This window comes from Rhipicephalus microplus, chromosome 5 (assembly GCF_043290135.1).
Source record: "Rhipicephalus microplus isolate Deutch F79 chromosome 5, USDA_Rmic, whole genome shotgun sequence".
NCBI classification, from domain to species: Eukaryota; Metazoa; Arthropoda; class Arachnida; order Ixodida; family Ixodidae; genus Rhipicephalus; species Rhipicephalus microplus.
In genome coordinates this window covers 135006915-135023382 of record NC_134704.1, presented here as the reverse complement: position 1 = coordinate 135023382, position 16468 = coordinate 135006915, and the positions used below count along the sequence as shown (strand labels likewise).

The window sequence follows — 16468 nt, the reverse complement described above, 5'->3', positions numbered from 1 at the left end:
ATCTATCGCCGACTTTGATTGTCTCCTAATAAACGTAACAGTGGGGAAATTTGCACAAGATAAGTTATTATCAACAGTCCATTCCCACAAGCGTCTTCCATTTACATCAGTCTTGAAACCCCAAGACACGTGGTGTGAATTAAAGTCACCAGTTAATATTACATCCTTCCTGCAGGAAGCTAACATTGCATCTAAGCATCTTGTGTCCTGTACTCCTACCGGAAAGTATGCGTTAACAAAAGAAAAAGGGGAACAGCCTGGCAGAGTGATGTCTAATACCATAATTTCATAGTTAGAATCCATGCACAGGTAGTTAATCTTCGCTCTATGACTAAATTTAGTTGATATAAAAATGGCAAGTCCACCACCTCTGCTAGGTCTGTCTAAACGAAATAAGCGATAATTTTTAGGTAAAATTTTTGTCCGTTTGTAAGCCAAGTTTCTTGTAAAGTAATAATATCTGGGGAAATTTGCGAAGAAACACACAATAAATCTGTGGTAGCCGACCCTATTGATCGACAATTCCACTGTAATACTTTTAAGGAGCCTATTTTGATTCTATAAACCCGCCGCAGAGACTGCTTGATCCAAAAGATCTTTCTTCAAAAAGTCTTTTTTGGAGAGGTTCTCCAAAACGTCTTTCTTTGACAGGAACTTTTTAGATTTTGATTTCTGTGAAGACTTTTTCGATATGGGAGATCTGGCACGCTTCAAGAAATTATGAGATTCCGCATCCATATCTGTGAATTCATCAGTGTCATCTGATACGGTTTCTAGATCTGTCCGCAGTATCTTATTGGAGGGTCCTGCTTTAGGAGATGAGCATCGTGTAGGAGCTATCGGACTTTCTGTCCCGGCACAATTTGAAACCTCCAAATCCTGTGAAGTCTGATTTTTCATAGACACTGAAGCAATGATTTGGGTCAACTGAGATGTTAACAATTCAGCCACGACTCCAATAATACTGCTGGCAAGACGCTCCATCGCCTTTTCCGTTGCCTTCTCTACAGCCTCTGCTATATATTTTGCTAACGATGCATCCATATCAGTGGTGTGTCGTGCTGTTACGCTTGCGTAACCTTTCGAGCGTTCTTGTAATTCAGTCACAGCTTCCCTCCGGGAGCAACGCCTGCGTTCCACAATTTCCAACAGCTTAACTTCTCGTTCTTTCGCCTCACAATCTGAAGAGTCTGCAGGATGCGCCTCATGACATAAACAGCACTTCTCTTCCGTCGAGTTGCACTTACGGCTGTCGTGGTTTTCTCCGCATAGTCGACATCTGGCAGTTGATCTGCACCCTTTCACGCTGTGGCCATATCTCCAACAATTCAAGCACTGCAGTGGCTTAGGGGATAGAGGCTCTACCTTATAGATAAGAGGCCAAGCTTTAATTTCAGATGGTCTTATCGTTCCCGCAAAGGTTACTATGACCGATTCGGTAGGTGATTTTTTATTGGCCTAGCACAGAACACATTCACTTCTTTTTCCTTTAATTGGCAGTGATGAAGTGCTATTTCTTTTTTGTTCTCCTCGCTCACTTTTTATCTCCAATAGAATTTACGCATATTAGAGTGGTATGCATGTTGCATTTTTGTTTTTGCATATTCTCTCTGCTTATGATTAGGGCTCCGCTTTCCTTCTCGGTCTTCCCTCCTTCTCTCTGTCGTTTGTGTCTTTCAAAAGGCTTTCTTGGTGCTATAATTTGTTGTTCACGCATTTCGTTCTTCGGACACTAATGAATTAAATATGTAACGAAAATTTGTATTTTGCTCTGTTGGCCACCCATATATAGCACGCACTCCAAGAAAAAAGCCGATATGACAAAAAGGACAATTGGTGATAAAATAGTTGGCATATGCTTCATACATACACTGATAGAGAGGCGGGACAGTGTTTCTACCATGCCGCAACCACCGCATTTCATGCAATCATGCTGCGGGGCTATGCCTCCGTTCTGCTGGCCACATGGAGACGGTCTTCAGGGCTAGGAGAAGCCCTTGCTCATGACGGGTGAAACCAGTCACTGGGTTCTGCGTGCAGAGTCAAATGAGCTTGCTGTAGTATATCAGTTGGGTTGCAATGGAGTGTGCTCGTTTGGCGAGCTCATCTGCATCCTCGTTCCCCGCGATGCCGACGTGTTTAGGGAGCCATTGAAGGACTACGACACAACCGCATGCTTGAAGCGCCAGCCAAATGAGTGTGGTGCACTGAGCATGAAGTGGGCCGCGTTCCTTAATTCTTCGTGAGCTGGATCAGGGCAGGTCTTAAATTGCAGAAGATTGCTATGCACGGGATGGCCAGCGGCTCGCACAGGAGGTCAGCAGCCCGCTGAGCCCCAACTAGCTCTGCTGTCGTTAAGGGTGCACAATGCTAAAGTGGCACTGTTACTCCATGTCAACCTGAGGGGCTATGCAGGAGGCCGTAGAATTGAGAATTATCCCACAAGATAGACCCATCCGCAAACACATGTATCCTCCTGGCCCGGTCTCCGTACATTCGGGCCACAGCCTGATGCGCTATGACACTGAGGGGGTGTGGAACTTCAATCGTAATCCCGGCAAGCTCAGCGTGACTCGAAAGGGTGCTCAACAGTCAGGGGTGGTGAGAGCGAAGACTGCGAGAGATCGTCAGCTACAATGCCATCGTAGACGTCCAGGAGTTGTTCCACAGAGGTATTTGGCTGAGAATATAACCGTTCAAGCAGGGAGCCAGCATCGAGTGCTCGTTGTAAACGCTCCAAGTGCCACAGTGATCACCGATCCACCATGAACGACGAAGACTACCCATGAACTTCCGCGAAAGTCTCGGAAGAGGAGAGCCCTAAGGCATTCCGTGATTCTTGCGAATCGTGGAGCGGTCGTTCTGGTCGATGAGTCGCCACTGTGGCTCTTGGAGCTTGCTGGTCAGCAGTGCGTAATTTTTGGTAGATAAAGTCATCATCTCCTGCAAATAACAGGCGATGGCAGTAGGACAGCCATTGCCACAGCCGAGTAGCCAGGGCATGGCCGATTCCAGGTGACGCACTGTATGACTTGCGGGCCGCACCGCCAGAAACCATCAGAGGTGATTGTCTACTGTCTGGCTAAGGTTGAAGGCGTAGTTGCGCCAAACTATCTGTGCACTAGCCACCTGAAGGTACGCGAGACGTCGTCGGGCTTGAGCACGAGGGTGCACGGCAAGTACCTCGGTTTTCGGCACTGGGAACGTCTGACCGATGTTTCTCTCGAACGCAGCCACATACTGGAGGGCCCCCTGCATACATGTACTCACTGCTATGTACTTTCTGGCTGGTGCACGCACATAGAGTGCGACGTCGTCAGCGCACCCAACCACACACACAGGAAATTCTGTGGTTTCCAGAAAAACTTGAGTGCCAAAATTAACAAATATGGTCTGAAGACGATGCCTTGTGAGACGCCGTGGTTAACGGAACGCGGCGCACTTATCACACCTGCGGGCTTCGTGAACGTCCGGTTGGTGACGAAGGCCTGAACGTAGTTCATGGGTGTGTGTGTGGGGGGGGGTGCGGTGCGTGTGTGTGTGTTGTGTGTGAGGACAGAAAGTGAGAGAGGAAGGGAGCGTTGTCTTGGGAAAATGGGACATGTAATCACCTGGTCTCCTTCTTTTTCCTGACAAGGGTATTTTCAATATTAAAAGAAAAGTATCAAAGCACGCTCTTCCCAGGCATCGCGGATGGTGTACTTAAAACTTAACACCGAAGAGCCGCGTCAGATGTTGCAAACTATCATGTGCAGTGGAAGTAGTTTCTTTGTTCTTTTTGCTATTCTTCAAGGAGTGCGCTGGTTGTGTCAATAAAGAAGCATCCGTGCCCCAGAACGAAAGCATTAAAAATTAAGGGCATCATGAATATTCTTTCTTTTTATGCTTTCTATCTGACGAGAATACACTTTATCAAAGACAAATTAAATTAATCGATGAATAGGCACGGGATGCCGGTCCTTACCCGGCCGCACCTTACCGCAATACATACCAAATACTATAGACGAATCTGAGCGTCCTTGAAGTCGTTCCAAGTTCAGCGCTCTTCACTGTGTTCTTCTTTTGTTTGCATCTTTTTTGCGCTGCAGTTTTTCACAGAAACTTCAAAAGCATGTCTTCTAGCACGCTACAGCACGAGTGATAAACAATCAGTTAAAAGCAAGAACAAATAGATGTATCAAACACGTGCACTTATTTTGCCTATGTATGCTTTTAGTGGCAAAGAAATCATTCGGCAGGGCTCTGTGTTTGATGCAAGATTGCAGTTAAGAGAGGTGCTCTTCGCAGTATCTCTCGTAAAATTGGGGTATCCCTTGCGTAGTCTAACTATCACATTCAGGTTGATGGCTGGCGGGGCATTTTTACTTAGTTTTTACGTGGCCTTGTTGAGAAGAGAATGCTACTGTTTCAAATAGTAACCAGAGTGTTAACACCACAAGCCCAGTTGAAGTTTGCAGCCATCCAGCAGATTCTTATTGAACATCCGGAAAACCAATATTTGATGCTCTGTAGCTGCAGGTCAGCCAAAAGGCACCTGCCACACATTTCTTTACGGTGGCTTACACAGTGAAATGTCTTCAGAATTAGGCACGCATAATCATTTGCATACTACCTTCCGATGTTTTACAGCAGAGCTATTAAGCTCAAACTGTGCCATCAGTAGTTGATGGAAAATGGTCATCATCATCAAACAGTTCCTGTATTCTCTGTCCTCTACTTCGCCCCCTTTTGCTTAACTCTCACGTCGCGCATGTCGATTTGTCCAGCGCCAGGCGCAAAACACGACTTGCTGAGATAGTGGTCAGATAGAGAGAGTGAACAAAACTAAAACAGTAGGAGATGGACACACAAGACATATTTCTGGAGAAAAAGAATCTCTTGGAGGTGCCAGATTCAAACCATCGTCTCGCCGATCTGAAGACGGCGAAGAAGAAGAGTGTCCTAAGCAGTCGGCTGTTTAGGGTCACAACGTTATCATAACATACCTGTGTAAATATAGTTTTGCAAAAAGTAGGTAAGGGCGACTATTAGCAGTGGTATATGAGTGTGTTGATGAGATAAAGAAGCAGATGGTAGAGAGTAAGGATATAAAAGAGATAAATGAGAAAAACAGAAAGTTGAGAGGGCAAAAACGTCACCAAGCCAGTCCCAGGAGCAGTTTGACGCCCACTGTTTTTGCAGCGAACAAGCCCTGCACGACCTAATGAAAGCTGCGCTGATTTTTCACATTTTACGGCAGAATGTTGTCATGTAATTTGGTAATCTTTGGATAATATTTACATCATCGTCTTATTTCAGTTGACCGTTTTTCTGCCTTGTCAACGTCACGATTGAACTGGCTATGTATGTGTTTATTGTAGTCCACTAGCCATAACGTACGTGGTACGTGTACACGTACTTCCGGGCTTCATTTGCTATTCTGGGCGCTAAAAAGTTTCAATAACGGCCATGAAAAGAAGGCAAGTTTTGTTGGTAAAGATCAAGATAATAGTATACCACTCAGTGGCACCACAACTCAATTTTACGATCGCTGGTCATTAATAATCAATAGTAAGCTATCGTTTTGTTCATATTTCAAATTGGTCTATATACGTCATGGCCGGAGTGCAAATTTGTGGCGGTTATTAAATGCGAAGCGTTTCTCAGTGAACTTAGGCAACTTTGAACGCATCTATCTATCTATCTATCTATCTATCTATCTATCTATCTATCTATCTATCTATCTATCTATCTATCTATCTATCTATCTATCTATCTATCTATTTATCCACTTACGTTTGGGTACTCTCGTGGTAAGCCCCTTAACTTGGCGTGAAATATTAGCATGGGAGGTTAGATGGTTTAACGAATATGATGCGCTGGTCAAGATATCAATAATGTCACAATCCCGTAACGTACATCTTCAAGCACTTGCCGCCAGTCAGTGGCGCACATACCCACGGGCGGGTATGTGCCACTGGTATGGGAGTATGTGCCACAGGTGATCGACACTTAGTATCTGCCCAAGAATGACTAAAACACACATGGACAATTTTAACGCACGAGAGTTAAGAAATACCCGACATCAGTAGCGTCGACCCGCAGATAGCAAAGAATAAATGTCAGGGTTCCAGCTGGAATCCAGCCACAGCATTCTGCGTGACAATGAAGCATTTTACCAGACAGCTACGCCATGTCTCGGAACTGCTTTTTAAATAGAAGCTAATCTTTGTGAAACGTCAATAGTGTTTGCAGTGCTGTCTACACAATTAAAAAATATCATATTTACTCCTTCGATACAGCCATCACGTCGGGTTAACCTCAATTGTGGTTAGTAACCATGCGCTGAAGTTGATTTATGTAGCAGTGTCCAGTGCCAGCATCCTCGCGAGCATTGGCGCTTCATATCAGCTTCCGTGTGTTGCTAATATGCATGTTCCCGTTGGCATCATTGCACAAGTGCAAAGAGCTGGTTGTATAACTATCTGCAACTCTTCGAGTAATGTCTGTGCATGCTACATTTGTACATATTTAGCGTCATTTCATGACGTGTTGGTTAATGACAAAATTGCAAAAAGGTCCCCTTCCCTCTGTACGCTTCGCATAACGTCGATTTCCAGGTACGTGGGATCTGCCTTTTTTTTATTTTGAAGTCTCTTGTCAGGCTCGTTACGTCGATGTTACGCTGCCTTTGACTCGACTTTTTCTCGGTGAAAGGAAAAGTTATGCACGATTTATTATTAGAGAGAAATGAGGGCACTCTCCATTTGTATCTTGGATGAGTATCTGAAGTCTCCTGCGTGTATTGTAACAAACACAGTTTAGTAAGCACCTTTATTAGTTTCCATCCTTCGCAGCTAAATGATTTGTAGGCACATTTCCATGGTGACGTCTTCAAAAGCCCAGCATTATATGGAGAGCTTGTTCACAAATTAATGACACGAAAAGAAGACTTTGTCACCTGTCATTTTATAGTTACATTTATACAGGGTAGCTTTACTGCACCTTAGAGTGAAATTAGAGTAAATCAGAGGATTAATACAAAACATCCCTACAAATATTAAAATTACATTTAGACACAAATTCACATCCGCGGCACGTGTGTTTGCTTTGACCAGCTTCAGTGTGTGCATGAAGAATAATGGTTTCCGAATGATTTTAGAAATAGAGGAAAAAAAGAAGAGAAGGCGATAAGATGCGACTGTTGCAGCTCTAGTTGAAAGGACGGCTCAGTGCTCGTAAGGACTTGGGGAGAGAGTGTAAAGATGTGGTGACCAGTGGAGAAGAAAATAAATGGCGTTTATGACAGAGGGCGTGGTGGCCTGCTTCAATAACCAGTTGTCTAACTCCCTGTCCCCACAAAATCGAAGAACTGCCTTATGACTTTGGTGCGGGGATCTTCAAGATAGTTGCTGAGTAGATATGAGTGTATTACAACAGGCATCTTATTGTTTATTGGCTCCTTTTAGCACACAGGTTGTTAGAATTGGTTAGGTAATATAACGGCTGCGCTTAATTAAAGCAACAGGTTCAGCGCATGTTCAACACTTCGTTGCTTGACCAGTTATGATTTATAATCACTTATAGAGCATTATAAATGGTTCCGATTTTCTCTGGCTGATAATTTTAGAACAAAAAGCTGTTTAGGGAATTTTTCATTAAAATGATGAAGTAGGAGAGGTTGGTACTATTATGGTGGCACTGGCCACGTCTTTTTTTAGTAGAGAACATACCCCTTAAGACAAACAATAAAGGCACAGCAAGCAAGGCAGTACAACATACGATGTGAAAGTACACAATACTCAAAAGTCGCTGGTCAGTTCAGATACGGCTAATAGGTCCACATGTACACAAGTTGTACACACAACTTTGTTAGCTTTTGATTTATTTCAGCCACCTCTGCGCACCGCGATGGTCTTTTTGTTTCCGCTACTTAGATCCACTTTCACATGAATTTCTCAGCTAGCACTTCTCAGCTTCTTTCCTATCTATCTATCTATCTATCTATCTATCTATCTATCTATCTATCTATCTATCTATCTATCTATCTATCTATCTATCTATCTATCTATCTATCTATTCGGCTGCTTCAAGCTGCTGCTGTGGCTGCTTGCTCTTTCTAATTCTAATAGAAAGCTAAATTGTCTGTCCGAGCAAGCGGTGCGACACTAAAATGGCAGTGCCGGCAGTGTGGAACAGAGAAGTGGTGGCGAAACATCAATAAATGCTATGTAGCCATAAACTTAGCAAGACTCCAGCGCTAGTCTAGCTACCACGAAAAAGGCCAACCCACAAATTGGACCCAAGCAAACACAAGCCAATTGTCAACAGATGTAGGTAAATCCTCATCTCTGCCATGTACTTTGTACAGGTTTCGGGGTTCGGAAGATTTCTAATTTGGTATCTCTGTAAGGCTTTGTCTCTCTTCTGCGAGACTTTTTCAACTTAAAAGAAAAATAAAGAAATTGAGACGTGTAATACCTTCGTTTTGACGACTGTTTGCCAAGTCGTTGTGGGTGGTCGAATGACCGATATGCCACTTGCACCGAAGAACTTCCCTTCGAATATCACCGTTGCTTTTGGAATAGAACACACATACAAAGAGCTTTACTACAATTATGAGGGAGATGTCAAGTGGCCTCCCCATTCAAGGTAGTGGCTCCATCCATGTCGGAACTGCGAACCAGAGAACACACTGCACAGCTGTCAACGGAATGATAGTATTGATTTCGGGAGCCTTCTATCTCGATAACTTTCTAGTTTTTTTTTAGTCTATGGAGACCATGACCCCCATGGGTGAAACCAAATTTAAATTTCCGTGCCCTGGCCAAAGACTGCATGACTAACTCGTAGCGCTTTCAGAGACCCACATTTGGACAGCAAAGCTCACTTGCGTTCAGTGTGAAGGAATTCCTCCGCAATATTTTGGCACGTCGATAGCAGCTGTCGTTCCTCAGAAACGTGTTATATATTAAATACTGGTGACAGGGCCAAGACAAAATAGTGATATAATCTTTATGTGCGTATTTGTGTAGCCTGTCAGTTTTGCAGAATAATATACTATTTCGGCAAGTACCTTGTTGTCTAAGGCTTCTGTAGCATTGTCAAACCATGGAGAGATAAAAAAGTAGTAAAGAAATGCAGCAATCCATTGGTGAACCTATCTACTTTCCGATCAAAGATTGTGGGCAGTTTAATGAGTAATCAAAGAGGTTGAAATTGTACATAGGTATCTCAAATTGAGGATGTTCTGGCTGTATGCGGGTTTCATTTAGGACAGATGCGCGGCTGATGATGCTCATTGAAAATACTAAAGGTAATTGCCTCAAAAGCTCGATTGCAGCTTTGCATGCAATTATTGCCTACAATGAACAATTAGGTTACATTTTACTTTCTAACAGCAAGGAGGGAAGCTAGAGAATGTACTTGTAAAACACATAGAGATGTCTGCCTGATGGACCACTCAAAACAGTGTTCCTCCTCTAGATATCCTTTTTTTCTTGTTGCCTAGTTAGCTGGGACTTGAAAGGCGCCTTTGTGCTTTATTTAAAATACGTGGCGATAGCTCTCTCGCAAATTTGTAGCTTATTTGTTCTTCTCTATACACACCAGCTTTGCCTTTTCAGCATTATCTCTGGTCATCACGCATAACATGTTCAATCTAAATAGAGCACTGATACTTCAGGTGCTTCACTGCCAGCACATTCAGTGCAAGGTGTCTTTTCTTCGAAAAATAAACAATTGTGACAAACATAGTTTGTGAAGCACTTGAAGCTTATCACCAAAGTTTGGGGAAATGGAATGAATAACCGATGCAGTAGACATGAAGCAAAATCTGCGCTATTCAGTGCACTCTAGGTATCCCTGTCGTCTACCTGCCCTATGGCTGAAGTAATGTATATTTCGTGCATTGGCTGGCTTTAACTACTAGAAGCCTTTCAGCTACATTTTTTTATCTATATGTTTTCCAATTGTCTTTCGCATTGCATTTTCGAGCCACCTTTGTGCACGAAAAGCACGTTGTAATTTTGCTAATTCTCGATAGGACAGCTGACGTCCACTAAATCACTCGTTTATGCAGTCATCGCTTTTTTATTATTCGTTCATTTATTGATAGCTTTACACGTTGTTCATTGTGCATTTTCGTCTAATACTACCTTTGGTACGCAGATGCCTCGTTATTGCTAGCAATACTTCTCTGAAAAGTAGTGAAGCGAGACTTAAATCCTTTCAGTCGCAGTAAAAGCCTGAATGGTACATGGCATCACGAATATTATTACCCCTTTCTGACGTAGCTAAATTACAAGGGGAAACACTGTCTTCCGTAAGTTTTTTTGCAAGTCTCGTTTCATGTAATCCAAGTAAGTTCACGAATAATTAAACGAGGCCTCATTTGCGTAGGCTTGGAAAGGTGTAACCAGGCGTTATTTATTATATAAAAGGGAGGTCACAAAAAAGTAACGCTACAAGTACACCACAGAAATAATGCAGAAATCAAGCGCGTGCAGCAAATGCCCCTGTAGACGGAATTCGTGCTGTTCTAACTGTGGATTAACAGGTGCTCGAAGAGACATCGCAGTTCGAAAGCTTTCCGTTATGGAGGATGATGACCAGAGAGAAGGCTTGAAGCAAGTTCCGAAAAGGCAACGACCTTGGAGGCTTGACTGTTTGGGCCGCTGCGAATAAGAATCAACGCGGTTGCGGTCCCCGATGTACGTAAATTTATTTGGGAGGCCACGTCTTGTGAAGCGAAATTAGACTGCGCTGTGAAGGAGTGGGACGAGTAAAAGAAAGGAACGCACAGCCAAAATAAAGCAGTGGGCAACAAATAAAAGAAAGGCAGCTGTAATTATTTTTACATACAATGACCTGTCTCGTGCCCGCTAATACTCTGCTTCCACTTTGGTTTCTAAAAAGTTCAAGCATCTAAGCCAGCGGATGTACGCTTGTTTGTGATTTGGTAGTGCTTCGTGGTGAAGACACATATATATATATAAATAAACGCGTGGAACCTTTGACATGTTGGCAGACACACCCGCTAAGAAATTTCCCGAAAATTGTATAAGTTGAATAGTTAAGTTGGAACGATTTCACATCTCGGGGACAACGTCCTCTAACAATGAAGGGAAGGCTACGGAGCCAAAGTTGGCATGTGCCACCGCTGTAGACTATACTGCCACGAATGCGTTTGTGTTTTCCGTGTGAATGTAATAAAAAAGAGCAAGATTATTTTTTACTAGATGCTGTTTCTAAAGGAACGCTGTATAGTGCAAGTATATTTTAGGCACTATAAAAGCGGTACAGGGCAAGGAGACACCATTATTTGTTGCTGCTTTCTGAAAAGTCATTTCGTGTTCTTGCATGTTTCAAAAACCTCGCACGTTTTATGTGCATCTTACAGTCGAAACCCAGTCTTCGTGTGTAGAGTACCTCGTGTCACCCTCTAGCTATTCCGACGATTCGCCCGAAGAGCTTGTGTCGAATTTTTTTCACAAATCGTTGTATAAGCAGGCGTATCAAATTGTGTGCAGTGGGATTACATAAACGTGGCCATCATTCAAAAAGTGAGTTAAACTAGAGTTTGCGGAGGAGTACAAAAGCAGTAGCACCGCTCACGATTAGCCTTCTCTTCATTGCCACAGAAATTTGTTCCCGTGTACAGAACAGTGTAAATGTATGGCCGTATCTAAACACTATCGTAATCGTAAACTACTATGTGCCGCAGTGTTTTCGGCAAATCCTGCAACTTAACGGCTTTGCCGATAGTAAGTCTGGGAATGAGCACAAATAGAAAAACAAAGGCAGAAATGAATAAAGACGCCGAGGGAGGCAAGGATGGAAAGAAGGAGAAAGCAGAAAGTTTGCGAAAAAAAATTCTTCAGCAGAACATGAACTGCACGCCTAAGCACGACCTGATAAAGAGCGTCTGACTCACTCGGCCATGCAGGCTCGCAAACATTGCATAGCAGCTTTAGATAGTATGTAGCAAGGCGATAGCAAAGCGATGTGAGCATGAGGAGGATGATTTTGATGTTGTGTAAGAAGAAAAGGGGGAGATAGTAGAGCATAGAACATGACGAAAAAAGACAAAGAGATCACGTATCACAGAGAAAGAAGTAGTGAGAGAAGAAGAGAAAAAAAGAGGAAGGAAGCATCATGTCGCCTTGCACCCAGATACTGCACCACCTTGACAAGCCGCGGAGCTAAGTCAAGCGCACTAACAGAGATAACGCATGACACTTCGGCTTTATAGTGAACTTGAAGTTGAAGTTGAAGTTTATTTCAGGCAAAAGCAAAAAAAAGAAAGGTACAATTTGCCTAGGGGACCGGCGAAAAGGCATAAAAGCCTGACGAAGCGCCTGCCCCCTGTAAACCCAAAACCCACCAAAATAACACAGTGCTCAGTGTAAAGTAACGAGTCAATAAGAAATTAAGCATAAATATGTTTCTACATTCAAAACATGTACAGGAAAACACTTTATAGTGCGTAGCCCGTCCACAAACAAGAGCATTGAGAGAGTATTTTGGCGTCTTAAAAACGTGCCTACTCCCGACGAGGAAGCTGCGCCCTTCAAGGCTAGACGTTTTCGTTACCGTGGAGTACGAGAAGGCCATGATTCACATTGCGAAGTTTTTCGCGGCTTATTGAGAACTGAACAAACTTTTCCTGTCATCCAACTAACCAATCTGAGTTACATAGGGTATCCAGTTTTGAAACTATAACATTTCAAAACGAACCATTACTTCTTGCTAGCCGTGTGTTATGACACGCTTTTAAGTATCCATTTTAAGGGCGAAGCTCCTTATAGCGGCACCCGTCCCGCGTCCCGTCGTAGTAGGTCACCAGTCTTACGCTTTGAGCTGCAAGGTGGTGCCGGTGAGAAATTGCTGACCTCCGAGGTGGTTCCGGTGGCAGATTTCTTCTGTGCGTTGTTGAAGAATAAAAGATAGTGCTCAATGCACATGTTAATGGCTGCTAAGGGGGAATGAGAGACAGGAGCATTCGGCCTTTAGGTAACGCGCACGCTGCGATCTCCATTAGCAGCCAGTGGCATGTACATTGAGCACAATCTGACAAGAAAGGGTTGCTACGGTATACTCGCTGGGTGTAACCTCCTTGGTTTTAGAAAGTTTTATCGAGCGTTGGGCCACATAGCCATGAATACAGCGAACTAGTATATACCATGAACTCGAGGTAGTTAAAGGTGGGAAGTAAACGCGAAGCGCAAGCCGTAAGAAAGTGTGCATGTGCAACCTCCCGTTTAGTCCTTGAAATGTCCGCTGGATGGCGGTGCTTTTATATGGAGAGTATATGATGAAAAGATGCGAGATGGTGGTACTTGGAGTTCTGAATAGATGGACGAACGAACACACAGACAGATGCGTGGATGGACGCATGAACGGACGCAGGCGCGGATGCATGGACGAACGCAGGGACGGACGCACGAACAGACGCACGCATGGATGGCTGGATGGACGCATGGACGGTCACACAGACGTACGCATGGACGGACGGAAGCAAGAACGAATTGACGGACGAATGCTTCGCCCCATTCCCCATCATTCACTCCGTGGGTATGCTGCCATTTTTTGCACGCTTCGATCGCATTCTCTGTTATCTCGTCCCAATGAAAGTGCTGCAAGCTTAGGAGGAACAGATGGCATGGGGAAAAAAAGATGGCAGCATATCCACGGAGTTAACGATGGGGAGTGGGGCGAAGCATTCGTCCGTCCATTCGTTCTTGCTTCCATCCGTCCATGCGTACGTCTGTGTGACTGTCAGTGTGTCCATCCTCCCGTCCGCGCATGCGTCTGTTCGTGCGTCCGTCCCTGCGTTCGTCCATGCATCCGCGCCTCCGTCCGTTCATACGTTCATCCATGCATCTGTCTGTGTGTCCATTCGTCCATCTATTCAGCACTCCAAGTACAGCCATCTCGCATCTTTTTATCATATATTCTCCATATAGAAGCACCGCCATCCAGCGGACATTTCAAGAACTAAACGGGAGGTGGAACATGCACACTTTCTTACGGCTTTCGCTTCGGGCTTACTTCCCACCTTTAACCACCTCGAGTTCATGGTATATACTAGTTCACTGTATACATGGCTATGCGGCCCAACGCTCGCTAGAGAGAGAGATAAATATGCAAGGAAAGGCAGGGAGGTTAACCAGACGCACATCCGGTTTGCTACCCTGCACTGGGGAAGGGATAAAGAGATAAAAGAGGTTGCTAACCTTTTCTAAAACCAAGGAGGTTACACCCAGCGAGTATAACGTAGCAACCCTTTCTTCTCAGATCGTGCTCAATGTACTTGCCAATAGCTGGTAATGGGGATCGCAGCGTGCGCGTTACCTAAAGGCCGAATGCTCCTTTCTCTCATTCCCCCTTAGCAGCCATTACCATGTGCATTGAGCACTATCTTTTATTGTTCAACAACGCACAGAAAAAATCTCTCACCGGAACCACCTTGGAGGTCAAAAATTTCCCACCAGCACCAACTTGCAAGTCAAAGCGTAAGACTGGTTACATAATACGACGAGACGCGGGACGAACGGGTGCCGTTATAAGGAGCTTAGCCCCTAAAAGCGTCACGCGAACGTCGCGACCGATTTTTTAAGGACTAAGCTCCTTACAGCGGCACTCGTTCGTCCTCATAGTCGTAGTCGTAGTCGCAGTGTGTAACAAGTCTTACGCTTGGACGTCCAGTGTGGTGCCGGTGGGAGATTTCTCCTGTGAGCTGTTGAGCAATAAAAAATTCGCAGCGTGCTCGTTAACTAAAACCCGAATTCTTCTTTCTCTCATTTCTCATTAGCAGCCATTGGCATGTTCGAGTAGGAAACGTTAGTAGAAGTAGAAGTGTTAAAAGCAGACTTCTGCTGCCTCTCATTCCCAGTAGCAGCCATTGTTTACCTCCAAGGTAATACCTGGTTAGATTTCTCTTGTGCGTGACTAAACAATAAGAAGTTTTTGTTCAAAACGCCGTTGATTGATGGAAGAAACCTACGAAAGACGCCACATGTTTTCTGAAAGCAAAACAAAAAGACGCCAGATGTTTTTAAAGCAAAATAAAAAGAAGACGCCAGCTGCTTAACGAAAGACGCCAGGTGTTTTCTAAAGCAATGGTTTTATAATCAAAACCATATCGATACAGGCTAGTAGTTGCTGATGCTCGTTCCCGTCGGTGTGTGCTCGTATAGATAAGGATGCCGAAAGACGGGCGTGCAGGGCAGCGGCGGCGCGCGCTCGCAGACAGGACCCTGAAGTGAAAGCACGCGAGCCTGAAGCACGCCGGGAAGCTGCGCGACGTCGCCGCCAAGATCCTGCTGTACTGGAACAAGAGGTCACATCAGCAAAGCAACGTCGGTGAGATCCCACCATACGTGAACAAGAAGCTGCAGCGGCACGTCAGCGTCGGCAAGATCCTTCCGTATGGAAACTAGAGGCCCCATCAACAAGGCAGCGTCGGCAAGATCCTGCCGTACGTGAACAGGAAGCTGCAGCGGCACGTCAGCGTCGCCAAGATCCTCCCGTACGGAAACAAGAGGCCGAGGCAGCACGTCAACGTCGCGAAGCAGATCTTGAAAACGTTCGACAATGGAAAGTGGCGTGGAAGCGCACATATCGCCAGGCGAATTAGCAGAAGAAAATTTCACAGTATTACTTCCAGGAGCCTCGCCCAATCTCATGCCCCGCCGCGGTGGTCTCTTGGCTAAGGTACTCGGCTGCTGACCCGCAGGGCACGGGTTCGAATCCCGGCTGCGGCTGCTGCATTTCCGATGGAGGCGGAATTGTTGTAGGCCCGTGTGCTCAAATTTGGGTGCACGTTAAAGAACCCCAGGTGGTCTAAATTTCCGGAGCTTTCTACTACGGCGTCTCTCATAATCATATAGTGGTTTTGGGACGTTAAACCCCACATATCATCGCTCAATTTCATCATCATTCACCTCGTGGATCTTCCGTCAGTTTATTTTCTTTTTTTTTCTTCAAATACGCGGATTTTGCAGTGCAATTGCGTGCACGCGCAGAGAAAAGTGGTGGCTTCTTGCGCCGATTTCTATAAAAACAAAGCGCGCCATGTTCATATCAGCCAACGGCTGATAGATGGCCATGTATGAGGGATTTTCTAACCTCCTCCGCCATTTTTCAAGAAAAGAAAAATCACTATTCAGCAGATTTTGATAATTTATTGCAAATTCCAGGCCTCGAGCTGCAGCATAGGAAACCGAAGCTCAAGTTGGCGGAGCGACGACAACGCCACACGTGGCCATGGCGGCGAGCTCCGGAAACCTTGAGGAGAAACACGGGAAAGATCGCAGGCGATTCAGTGTGTTTCGCCTAAACGGAAGGGCAAGTTTCTCTTTGGCATCTCATACACCAGTGGCCAGACTTTGGGGTGGTTGTTGTCAGACTGCCACCAGATTTGTCGAATTTGCCTCTATAGTTTCGGCTTCTCCATGAGGGCTTGGTTTCGTCCGCAGAGCATTTC

The 16468-nt window shown here is 44.8% G+C and overlaps 1 long non-coding RNA gene across 1 annotated transcript in view; it reads right to left on the bottom strand.

Moving 5' to 3' along the window:
• Positions 1-16468, bottom strand: part of LOC119173365 (uncharacterized) — a 72247-nt gene that overhangs the window by 14313 nt on the left and 41466 nt on the right. The gene's annotated exons all lie outside the window — the stretch shown is intronic.